The sequence below is a fragment of the Haemorhous mexicanus genome, chromosome 15 (genome assembly GCF_027477595.1).
Source record: "Haemorhous mexicanus isolate bHaeMex1 chromosome 15, bHaeMex1.pri, whole genome shotgun sequence".
In the NCBI taxonomy this organism is placed as follows: Eukaryota; Metazoa; Chordata; class Aves; order Passeriformes; family Fringillidae; genus Haemorhous; species Haemorhous mexicanus.
Window position 1 is genome coordinate 3,749,791 of NC_082355.1, and position 9,036 is coordinate 3,758,826.

The window sequence follows — 9,036 nt, forward strand, 5'->3', positions numbered from 1 at the left end:
TGGGAATGGTTGATGTGGCTGGATCTATGAGGTGGAGCTGAGCTCTGTGAGTGGGCTGGTGGCCGTGGGTGCTTTCTGACTTGCCTGCAGCAAAGAACCACCCATGGGGACTTTTGCTGCCCCGGGGCAAAGTTAAAGTGTGGGCAGCACCCGTGATGGGTGAGGAGATGCCCCGTGCCTCTCACACTGCCCGGGGGAAGCCTGGAGCACTGTAGCATCCCAGGAACCCGTAGGAATCGACTCCCTCCTCCACCCCCGCCCCTCTCTGTCCCCCGTGTGCTGCCCACCAGCTCCGGCAAGGGGCAGGATCCTCCCAAGCTCCCCAGCCCGCCCACATGTGATGGTGCGTGGGGATGGGAGCAGCCTCCCTTTTCCCCTCTCTGCTCCACTCCCACCTCTGCTCGGTGCCGGCTCGGAAACCAGCCAGCTAATGATGTGAGCTGCAGAGCAGATGGGGGACCTGACGCTCCCCTCCCCGGCAGCGGATTAGGCATGCAAATGGATGTATGGAGACGCGGAGCCTCCTGGCCTGCATCCTCTCCGCCCCCACCACTCGTATGGCGTTTCAATTCGCAGCCCCCAGGCCCCCACTCACAGCACCCCCGGCCTGGCCTGGAGCCACATGTGGAGGGCAAGCATGGACGGACAGACTGACACGGGGTTGTGTAGGGTCCGTGCAGCCCTGCCTGCGTGCGGGATGGCCCCTCCTTGACCTGTGAATGCCGCCTGTCCCCGTGTGATAGCGGCAGTGCATTAGCTGCATCGGCTGCATCGCTTCCTCCGCCGCCTCCCTGTGCTCCTCTCGCAGCCCCAGCGGAGCTGCTGTGCCCCGTTTGGGGCGAGATGCTGTGCAGAGAGCTGGGAGCAGCGCTGGGACAGTGGCCCAGCTGCTGCAGTTGCCCAGCTGTGGGGGATGAAGTCCTAGCAGCAGGGATGCTCTGGGATGACGGCAAAGCTGCTCTTGCCCCGGGCAGCACCAAGAAGCATCAGTTTAGATCCTGCAATGCCTGTGACCCCTTCTCAGCCTAAGAAATGCTGCGAAATGTGAGCTGGCAGAAGCAGGACAGTCTTACTTGGTCCTATGCCACCTCCAAAACCGGTGGAGAGCTGGAAAGTGCAGGAAGGTTTGGGGTTTCATGATGCCCAACACAACCACGTGCCCGGGGGGGACTGAAGCAGCCCCAGTGGAAACCAGTTCAGCTGGGAGTGGGAGCAGAAAGGACAGCCCTGTTTAGCCAGCCCTTCAGCTGTAAAACCAGCTCCAAGAGGACAAAAAATCTGCCCTTCCTGACATGGGGATGAGACTGTCTGCACCTGCAGTATCACTCCCTCAGACCCTCTGTGCCATTGCAGCAACGCTGTTATCTCTAATGCCTGGGAGCGGGAAGGAGATTAATATTCATCACAAGGGAGTGGAGCATATGGAATATGAATAATGCTAATTGTGTCTGTATAGATTTAGTGTAAGAAGCTTCCATGCATTAAGGAGGGAGGGAATTAGTTCTCTGAACCGTTTCAGACTCATTTCTGGCAAAGGAGTGCCTGCCTGCCTGCAGGTTGGGAGACAGGGGTGAGGATAAAACTTGAGTCCCGTGCCTGAGTGCGGGAGAGGCTCGGGATGCAGGGAGGCTGTGAGGGCGAGCACAGGCACCCTGTGCCTCCCAAAAACCAGAGTGGTGGAGCAAACTCAGTCACTGCAGATGCCAAGGAGGAAAAGGGGCTGCCTGTAGACCTGTGAGCCCCACAGCCATGGGCTGCTGCAGCCAGAGGCACCCCCAAGTGCCAGTGCTGGAGGTGATTGTAAGCCTGCTGTGCCTGGGCTGATTTTCCTTGTGTGTGGCCCCACTGGGCTTGGGTCCCTGGGCCAAGAGTAGTGCAGGGCTGGCACTACTCCTGCCCTAGGTGAGTTTATCTGCCCCCAGGCACATGGCAGGCAGGGAGCTGGCAGGAGGCAGTGCCCTGTGCACCGGGGGGTTGGACTGGTAACGAGGTGCTGGGGGCCAGAAAACTTCATGCCTTAAACATTCATCCCATTTGCCTTCTGGGGACGAGGGCTGGTGCCCCGTTTTAATCGAATCAGCTCATGGCTTTAATGAGGTGAAGAGGAGAAGGCTCATTTGCTCAGCCAGGCAGGGAGAGCAGGCTGGGCACTGCAGGTCCAGGGCTTTGTAGAGCCCCCCCAGGCCCTGGCGAGTGTGTTCCCTCCTCATGTGGCATGGGCTGACTCGTGGCAGTGTCGCCTTGGTCAGGTGGGACTGGTAGGAACAGCAGGATCAGGCTCTCCTCCCTGCAGCTGCGCTTCCCCCTGTGCCCCAGCACTGCAGACGGGTTCAGGCTGGACACCCCTCTTCTGCTGTGCTCCCCAGAGATGGCCCTGTGGCAGCAGACAGCTCAGGAAGGGTTGGGGTCCTCCCTCTCCTGCAGACTGGAGCTGGTCAGGGAGATTTGGCAGCTTCAGGAGAGGATGGAAAACACCTGGGGTCCAGCTGCTCCCTGAGATCCCTTCTGGCATCCCTGCAGCTGTAGTGGGAGGATGCTCCATGCCTTTCCCCACGCTCTCCAGGGCCAGCAGCTGCAATTGTCTCAGGCTTGACCACTGCCCTCTTCCTCCCCTCTCCTCCCATCCCTGAGAACGTGATTCCTCTTCCTGCACTTTGATCTCTCCAATTTTTAGCTCGTTCTGGCTGCTTTATAGGCGCTAATCCCTCTGCAGGCACTGGGGAGAATCCACCTACACTCCATGCAGTCTTAAGTCTTATTGTGTAAACAAAATCTCAAACACGAAATCCCTAATCCTTAATGGTTGGAGCCTTGGATACCTGTTCCCCCGTGTCCTGCCCGATGGAGGCTGGAAGAGGGGGAAGGTCTCTGCCATGTTTGCTCCCATCCTCAACCTCAGCACAGATTAAACATCTGTACATGCTTTTAACCTTGGTTTCTTTTCCCTTTCTTCCTGCCTGTTCACACTGGTGAGCCACCCTGGCCCCCTCCTTGCTCCACTGCATTTGTTCAGCTTAGGGGATCAAACTGGGTGACATTTGGAGTTGGGATATTTAAAATGCAAATTTCCGTTGGATAGATAAGTGGAATTTGCTCCCTCTTATGAAGGGAATCTCTGGGGAGAGCCGAGCACTATGGCCAGTCTGCTCTGAATGCGAAATGCAGCCTGGGGAATCCCTGCCTCCCCCCAGCCTGGCAATTGTGGGCAAACACTGGTGCAATACCCACCCTCACGGCCACAGAGAGAGAGAGAGATTTCCCCCAAACACAGTGAGAGGTAGGAGCTGCAGGGCCAGCAGAGAAACCTGTGGTGTTTCTGGATTACAGCCAGGGAGGGAGAGATCTTGGTGGCCGCTGGTGTAATCCCAGAATTGATGTTTTTTCCCTCTGCACCCAGGGTGCTGCTGATGTATTTGTCTCTCCCTCCCAGCTCGGAAATTAAAGCTTTCACCACTTTTCTTGCTGCAGAGGAACAAATGTGCGTCTGAGAGGGAGATTTACACTTTGCTTTCCTTTCTGGAAATGGAGCGTGATTTTCCAGTGACTGCAGATGCTGGGCCTGTCCTGATGCCTTGAGAGGAGCTGCTGGGTGGGGAGAAGGAGCCCCCCACCCATCCACCCTCCCTGCCTGCTTCAGCAAACCAGGTGGGTTTACACCCCAGAGGGTTTGGATGAGAGGGCTGCAGTCCTGTGTTTCCCCCTCTGCACTCACATAACTCCTTGAGCCCCCCTCTTTCCTCCCCCTTCCCGGAGCAGGCTCCAGGCTGGGCTGATTCACCTCCTGGCATGGCTGCACTCAGAACCTGCTAAACCCCACGAAGGGAGGAGTGCAGCATCTTTGGGGAAAAACACTCCATTTGCTGCCAACCCCATCCAGGAGGAGACTGCAGGCACCAGACTGCACACGGGGGGCAAGGGGGTGTGGAAATTACAGCAGGAGAGGAGCAACCCTGGGCTGGGGGGAGTTCCCCTGGAGCCACTCGTGCATCAGCTTCATCCCTGCCTGCCCTGCCTGCCCACAGTCCCCCACTCATGCAGCAACAACTTAAAGCAAAGGGGAAAACCATAAAGCAGAAGAAGTTCAGGCAGCTCTTTGAGCTGGTCCCGGGCTCCTGCAGTGACTGGGGCTCCCCACAAACCGTGATGCACCGAGGAATATCTGGAAGGTCATAAATACACCCTGGGAATGAAGGAAAAGGGATTTGAATTTCAACTTTGATGCATAATGTGCTTTCTCTAAAAAAAACCCAGCCTTCTTGGCAGGGACCAGACGACTTCACACTAAATCTCCTGCAGGAGCATGTTGCCAGTTGCAGAGATAAAACCTCAATGAAACACAATTAGTTTCCACTTGGATTAGCCAAACTCTCGTCTCTCCTGCCACCCAGACACCCCGGCAGTGGGATGGGGACCGCTCAGTGCCAGCTCCCCGTGTCCCCAGCCCGGCTGGGAACGGGACGGCTCTGCCCCAGGGGGAGGATAACTCTCTTTTCACGGCTAAGGGGAACTGACAAGTGATGAATACACAGAGCCGGAGCGCTGCAGGGCAGCTCCTGCCAGCTCACCGAGGACGGAGCTCATCACGGCCGGTTTGCTGCGGTTCTCTGAGGTTTGGAGGCTGGTGGGGAGCCTGGGGCAGGGTCTCCATTTTATCCCCTACGGTCCAGCCAGCTTGGGGCTGGGGCATGGCACTGCTGCCTCCTCACCCAGCTCAGTCCTGAAGGAGGGAGGACAGAGGGGACATGCTGGTGGCAAAGGTTGCTGAGAGATTTTTTATTTTTTTATTATATAGTCTCGAATAGTGTATTTATTTTTTTCTTAAGGTTTATAAGCTGTTCTCTAGTCTTGGAGCTTTAGGTTTAAGCATCACTCATGGTGGCAGTGTCTCACCCCTGTTTGCCCCTGACTCCTTGGTGTCACTCTGAGCCCAGGCATGTGTCAGGCTCACTTGTGCTGCAGGCACATTTTTGGAGCAGGCTCACGCCTTCAGGCTGGGTCACGGTGCCCCAGTGCCAGGCTGGCAGGAACAGATCATGGAGGAGGAAGGAAAAACAGCCCGGAGCCATCCCTGGGACAGGAGCACTCCCCCGGCCCTGCGGGTTCTGCCCTGCTGGAGGCAGCTGACAGAGGCACCAAGAGCTGCTGGCAGGGCTCTGAGGGGAAATCAGCCTGTTAATTAAGAGCTTAATTACCCAATAACGAATGGTGGCCTTAGCTCAGCCTCGAAGCAGGCCAAGCGAGTGAAGTGCCCTCGGGGAGGGCCAGAGGAGGTGAGCCGAGGGCAGGCTTTGCCTTCTGCCGTGTTTGGGAATATTCGTGATATCTGTACTTGGAGAGAACAGAATCCTGCAGCCCCCTCAGTATCTCTGTCCCTGCTGTCTCCAAGGTGCCATGGGAGGACAGGGGTGAGGATTACTTGTCCCTCCAGCAGTACCCCAGGCAAAGGGGGCACTGCAGGGTGCCCATTCCTGCTGGTGGAGGAGGGAGGGGAGTTTGCAAAGGGAGAAGAATTTCCTTGGCTTGGTGTGTTTTGCTGCAGAAAGGCGGTTTCAGCTCCAAGGGTAAGGGAAATGAAACAGAAAAATGCTTCCTATTAAGCAAAAGGGATGGAGAGCCCTGCATAGCAGTGCTGTCTGCAGGGGCTGCTCGCTCCGCAGCCGCAGCCAGCGCCCGCAGGGGGCCGGGCTAGGGCAGAGGGACACGGGGACAGCCACGTCCAGCCCCACGGGTGGCAGGCGGTGCCCGGGAGAGGGCAGGTGGGTGCTCTCCACACAGATCCCTGTGGTTCCCTGGGCAGGTCCCATGGGGAGACGGGGATGCCTCAGCCCGAGGTGTGGACTGAGATGGGTCTAAGGAGCTGCTGGAGGGCGTTTGGCCAATGCCCACAGCCCGTCCTGAGGGCCTCCTGACTGCTGGGACATGGGCAGTGCCAGCACATCCTCTTGCCCTGCCTGCAACCTCATGGATCCAGAGAACAGCCCCAGCAGAGACCCCAAACCCAGCAGGCACCCCTTGCCCAGGGCACGGTGGCAGATCTTCATCAGGGATGTTCTTCTCTGCTTTTAGATTTTTTTTAAATCTGAACAGACCTAGCGGTTTTGTTGGAAGAACAACATTCATTCTGGAGCTTTCCCAAGTAATTCATCCTCTAAGAAATTAATTATCAGCACCGGGGCTGTGTTTAATCAGCATCAGTCTCTGTGTGCCCGGGGTCGGAGGGCGTTGCTGCCTCTGCCTCCAGCAGCTCCGGGCTCCTGCCGGCAGGGAGGGGATCGGCTGCTGCCCGTGGGATGGGAACTGTGAGCAAAGAGAGCAGATCCATCCCTGACAGCTGTGCAAACACCCCCGGGGTAACAGCACCTGCCAGCTACGCCCAGGCTGCGTGGAGGGACGGGGCAGCCCAGGGGCTGAGAGCGGCTCCGACACCCACACAGAAGTCCCAGGGTGCTCATTGGGCTGGGAACAGGAATACAGCTCTGGAAACAGGGCTCTGTGACCCCCCCATCCTGCACCGAGGACAGCTAACCTTGGAAACAGAGCTCTGTGACCCCCCCATCCTGCACTGAGGACAGCTAACCTTGGAAACAGAGCTCTGTGACCCCCCCATCCTGCACTGAGGACAGCTAACCTTGGAAACAGAGCTCTGTGACCCCCATCCTGCACTGAGGACAGCTAACCTTGGAAACAGAGCTCTGTGACCCCCATCCTGCACTGAGGACAGCTAACCTTGGAAACAGAGCTCTGTGATCCCCCCATCCTGCACTGAGGACAGCTGACCTTGGAAACAGAGCTCTGTGACCCCCCCATCCTGCACCATGGACAGCTAACCTTGGAAACAGAGGTCTGTGACCCCCCCATCCTGCACCATGGACAGCTAACCTTGGAAACAGGGCTCTGTGACCCCCCCATCCTGCATCGAGGACAGCTAACCTTGGAAACAGAGCTCTGTGACCCCCATCCTGCACTGAGGACAGCTAACCTTGGAAACAGAGCTCTGTGACCCCCCCATCCTGCACCATGGACAGCTAACCTTGGAAACAGAGCTCTGTGACCCCCCCATCCTGCACCGAGGACAGCTAACCTTGGAAAAAGAGCTCTGTGACCCCCATCCTGCACCGAGGACAGCTAACCTTGGAAACAGAGCTCTGTGACCCCCATCCTGCACTGAGGACAGCTGACCCACACAGGTAGTGCCCACACGTGGGTGAGGCTGTGTGGCACACGGGAAGGAGGATGTGACAATGTCTGTTTGCTGAGGGACACGGGGACATCTGTCCCAGCAGAGCTGCCTCTGGCAGCTGTTTCCCTGACAAATGGTGTTTGGTTTGGTGGAGGAGCCTTAATGAAAGTGGTGGTGGCTGCAGGAGTGGGAAGGGGAGAGCCTGCCTGAAGGACACTCTGGGGAGGAAGGAGAAGGGAAGGACAGCAGGACAGAAGGACGTTGGACACATCCCTTGGCAATGACAAGATGGTTCCTTGCAGGACCCACACCTTGCTGCCTGGCCAGGGGCACCCAGATCTCCATGGCCAGCTCTGCCTGGCGGGGTCCTGGGCCTCCAGGAGAAGGTGTGTTAGTGCTGGGGGTGCACTTTTTGGAGGTGGGGGTGCTGAGAGGTTTTGGGGACCTCTGGGACTCTTGAACCGCAGAGGTCCCTCCATGTGGGGACGTGTTTCTGTCATACTTGTGCCCTCTAGTGGCTTTGTCCCCTCTCTCTGGTCGCTTGGCCACCGTCCCAGGGACACCACCATGCTCCTGGTCTCGTGGCCACCACCCTGCGGGGGCCGGGGTCTGCCTTTGCCTCTGGCACTGCCAGCCTTGGCGTTCTTGGTGGTGGGGAAATGCTGGGCAGGAAGGGTTTAGCTGAGGCCAGGGAGGCACCTGATGATGCCTTCCCCATGGTCATCTCCTTCGTGCTGGAAGGGAGTGCTTGTCCTCGCTTTCAAGATGCTTCATCATGGAAATGTGATTTTTAGATTAGTGGGGAGGAAATGGGTTCCATAACCTTTCCAGAGGCATGATTCCCCAGCCAAAACTGTTGGGTGAGTGACCCCAAAATGTATTTTATTCCAGAAAATCCAATCTTGAGATTTCTAACACAAAGTTTCTCATTTTCCACTGCTCGGGGCTGTTCTCTACCTTTCTGTTTCCTCTGTGTTTAATCACATGACAGCCTGAAAAAAAAAACCCCAACACAGTTTTTTTCTCATTCTCCTGATGTTTCTCTTTTATCTAAAAGAAATAAAACGCTCCTTTGCCTCCGGCCTGTGGCAACCACCACATCTCAGCTGTGCTCCTGGGGGACAGGATGCCTGGATGCCCTGCAGCTGCTCCTGCCTTCCCTGTGCCTCTCTCCTTCCCTGTGTCTCCTCTTTGCAGGTTTTTGGACCCTTCCCAGAGCTGTGGCAAGGACAGGAAAGGTGGTTTGGTGGAAGAAGCCCAGGCAGGCTCTGTGGGTCCCTGGGGTGGCTGCTGGAGCAAGGTGAGGATTGGGTGCCACATTTAGGGCAGTGGAGCTCCAGTGTCCCCTGCAGGGACAGGGGGGTGGGGATGTCCCCGTGCACTTGGCAGCCAGCCCTGCCTGTGCTCGCTCCACTAGCAGGGGATATTTCCTATCTGTGAGAGCAGATGTTGGTTAGGAGCTTCCTAAGCAGTTTCTCTTCCCTCTCAGAATTGCTGCTTGGCGAGAGAATTAAATTCTCTTTTGTTGTCAGTTTAGAGGAGAACAAAACCAAATGTCACCTGGAGAAATTCTTGCTGCTGCACCCCCAGGGGATGGAACCAGGACCAGGATTAGCCCATCGCTGAGAAAGCCGATGGTCCCTGAGGGGATTAGACAGATGATCGATGCCGGGATTAGTTTGTGTGGTGGCTGCGGTGACAGCAGCCACCCAGAGCAGCAGCTCCACCCTGCCTGGGCTTGCACCGAGCCAGCCCCACCCCAGCCCATCCCCAGGGTCTCTGGGATGGTCCCCGAGCAGTGTCAGCCCAGCGAGGAGGGGCTGGGGGCAGCGCTCCTGCAGCCAGCCCTACCACAG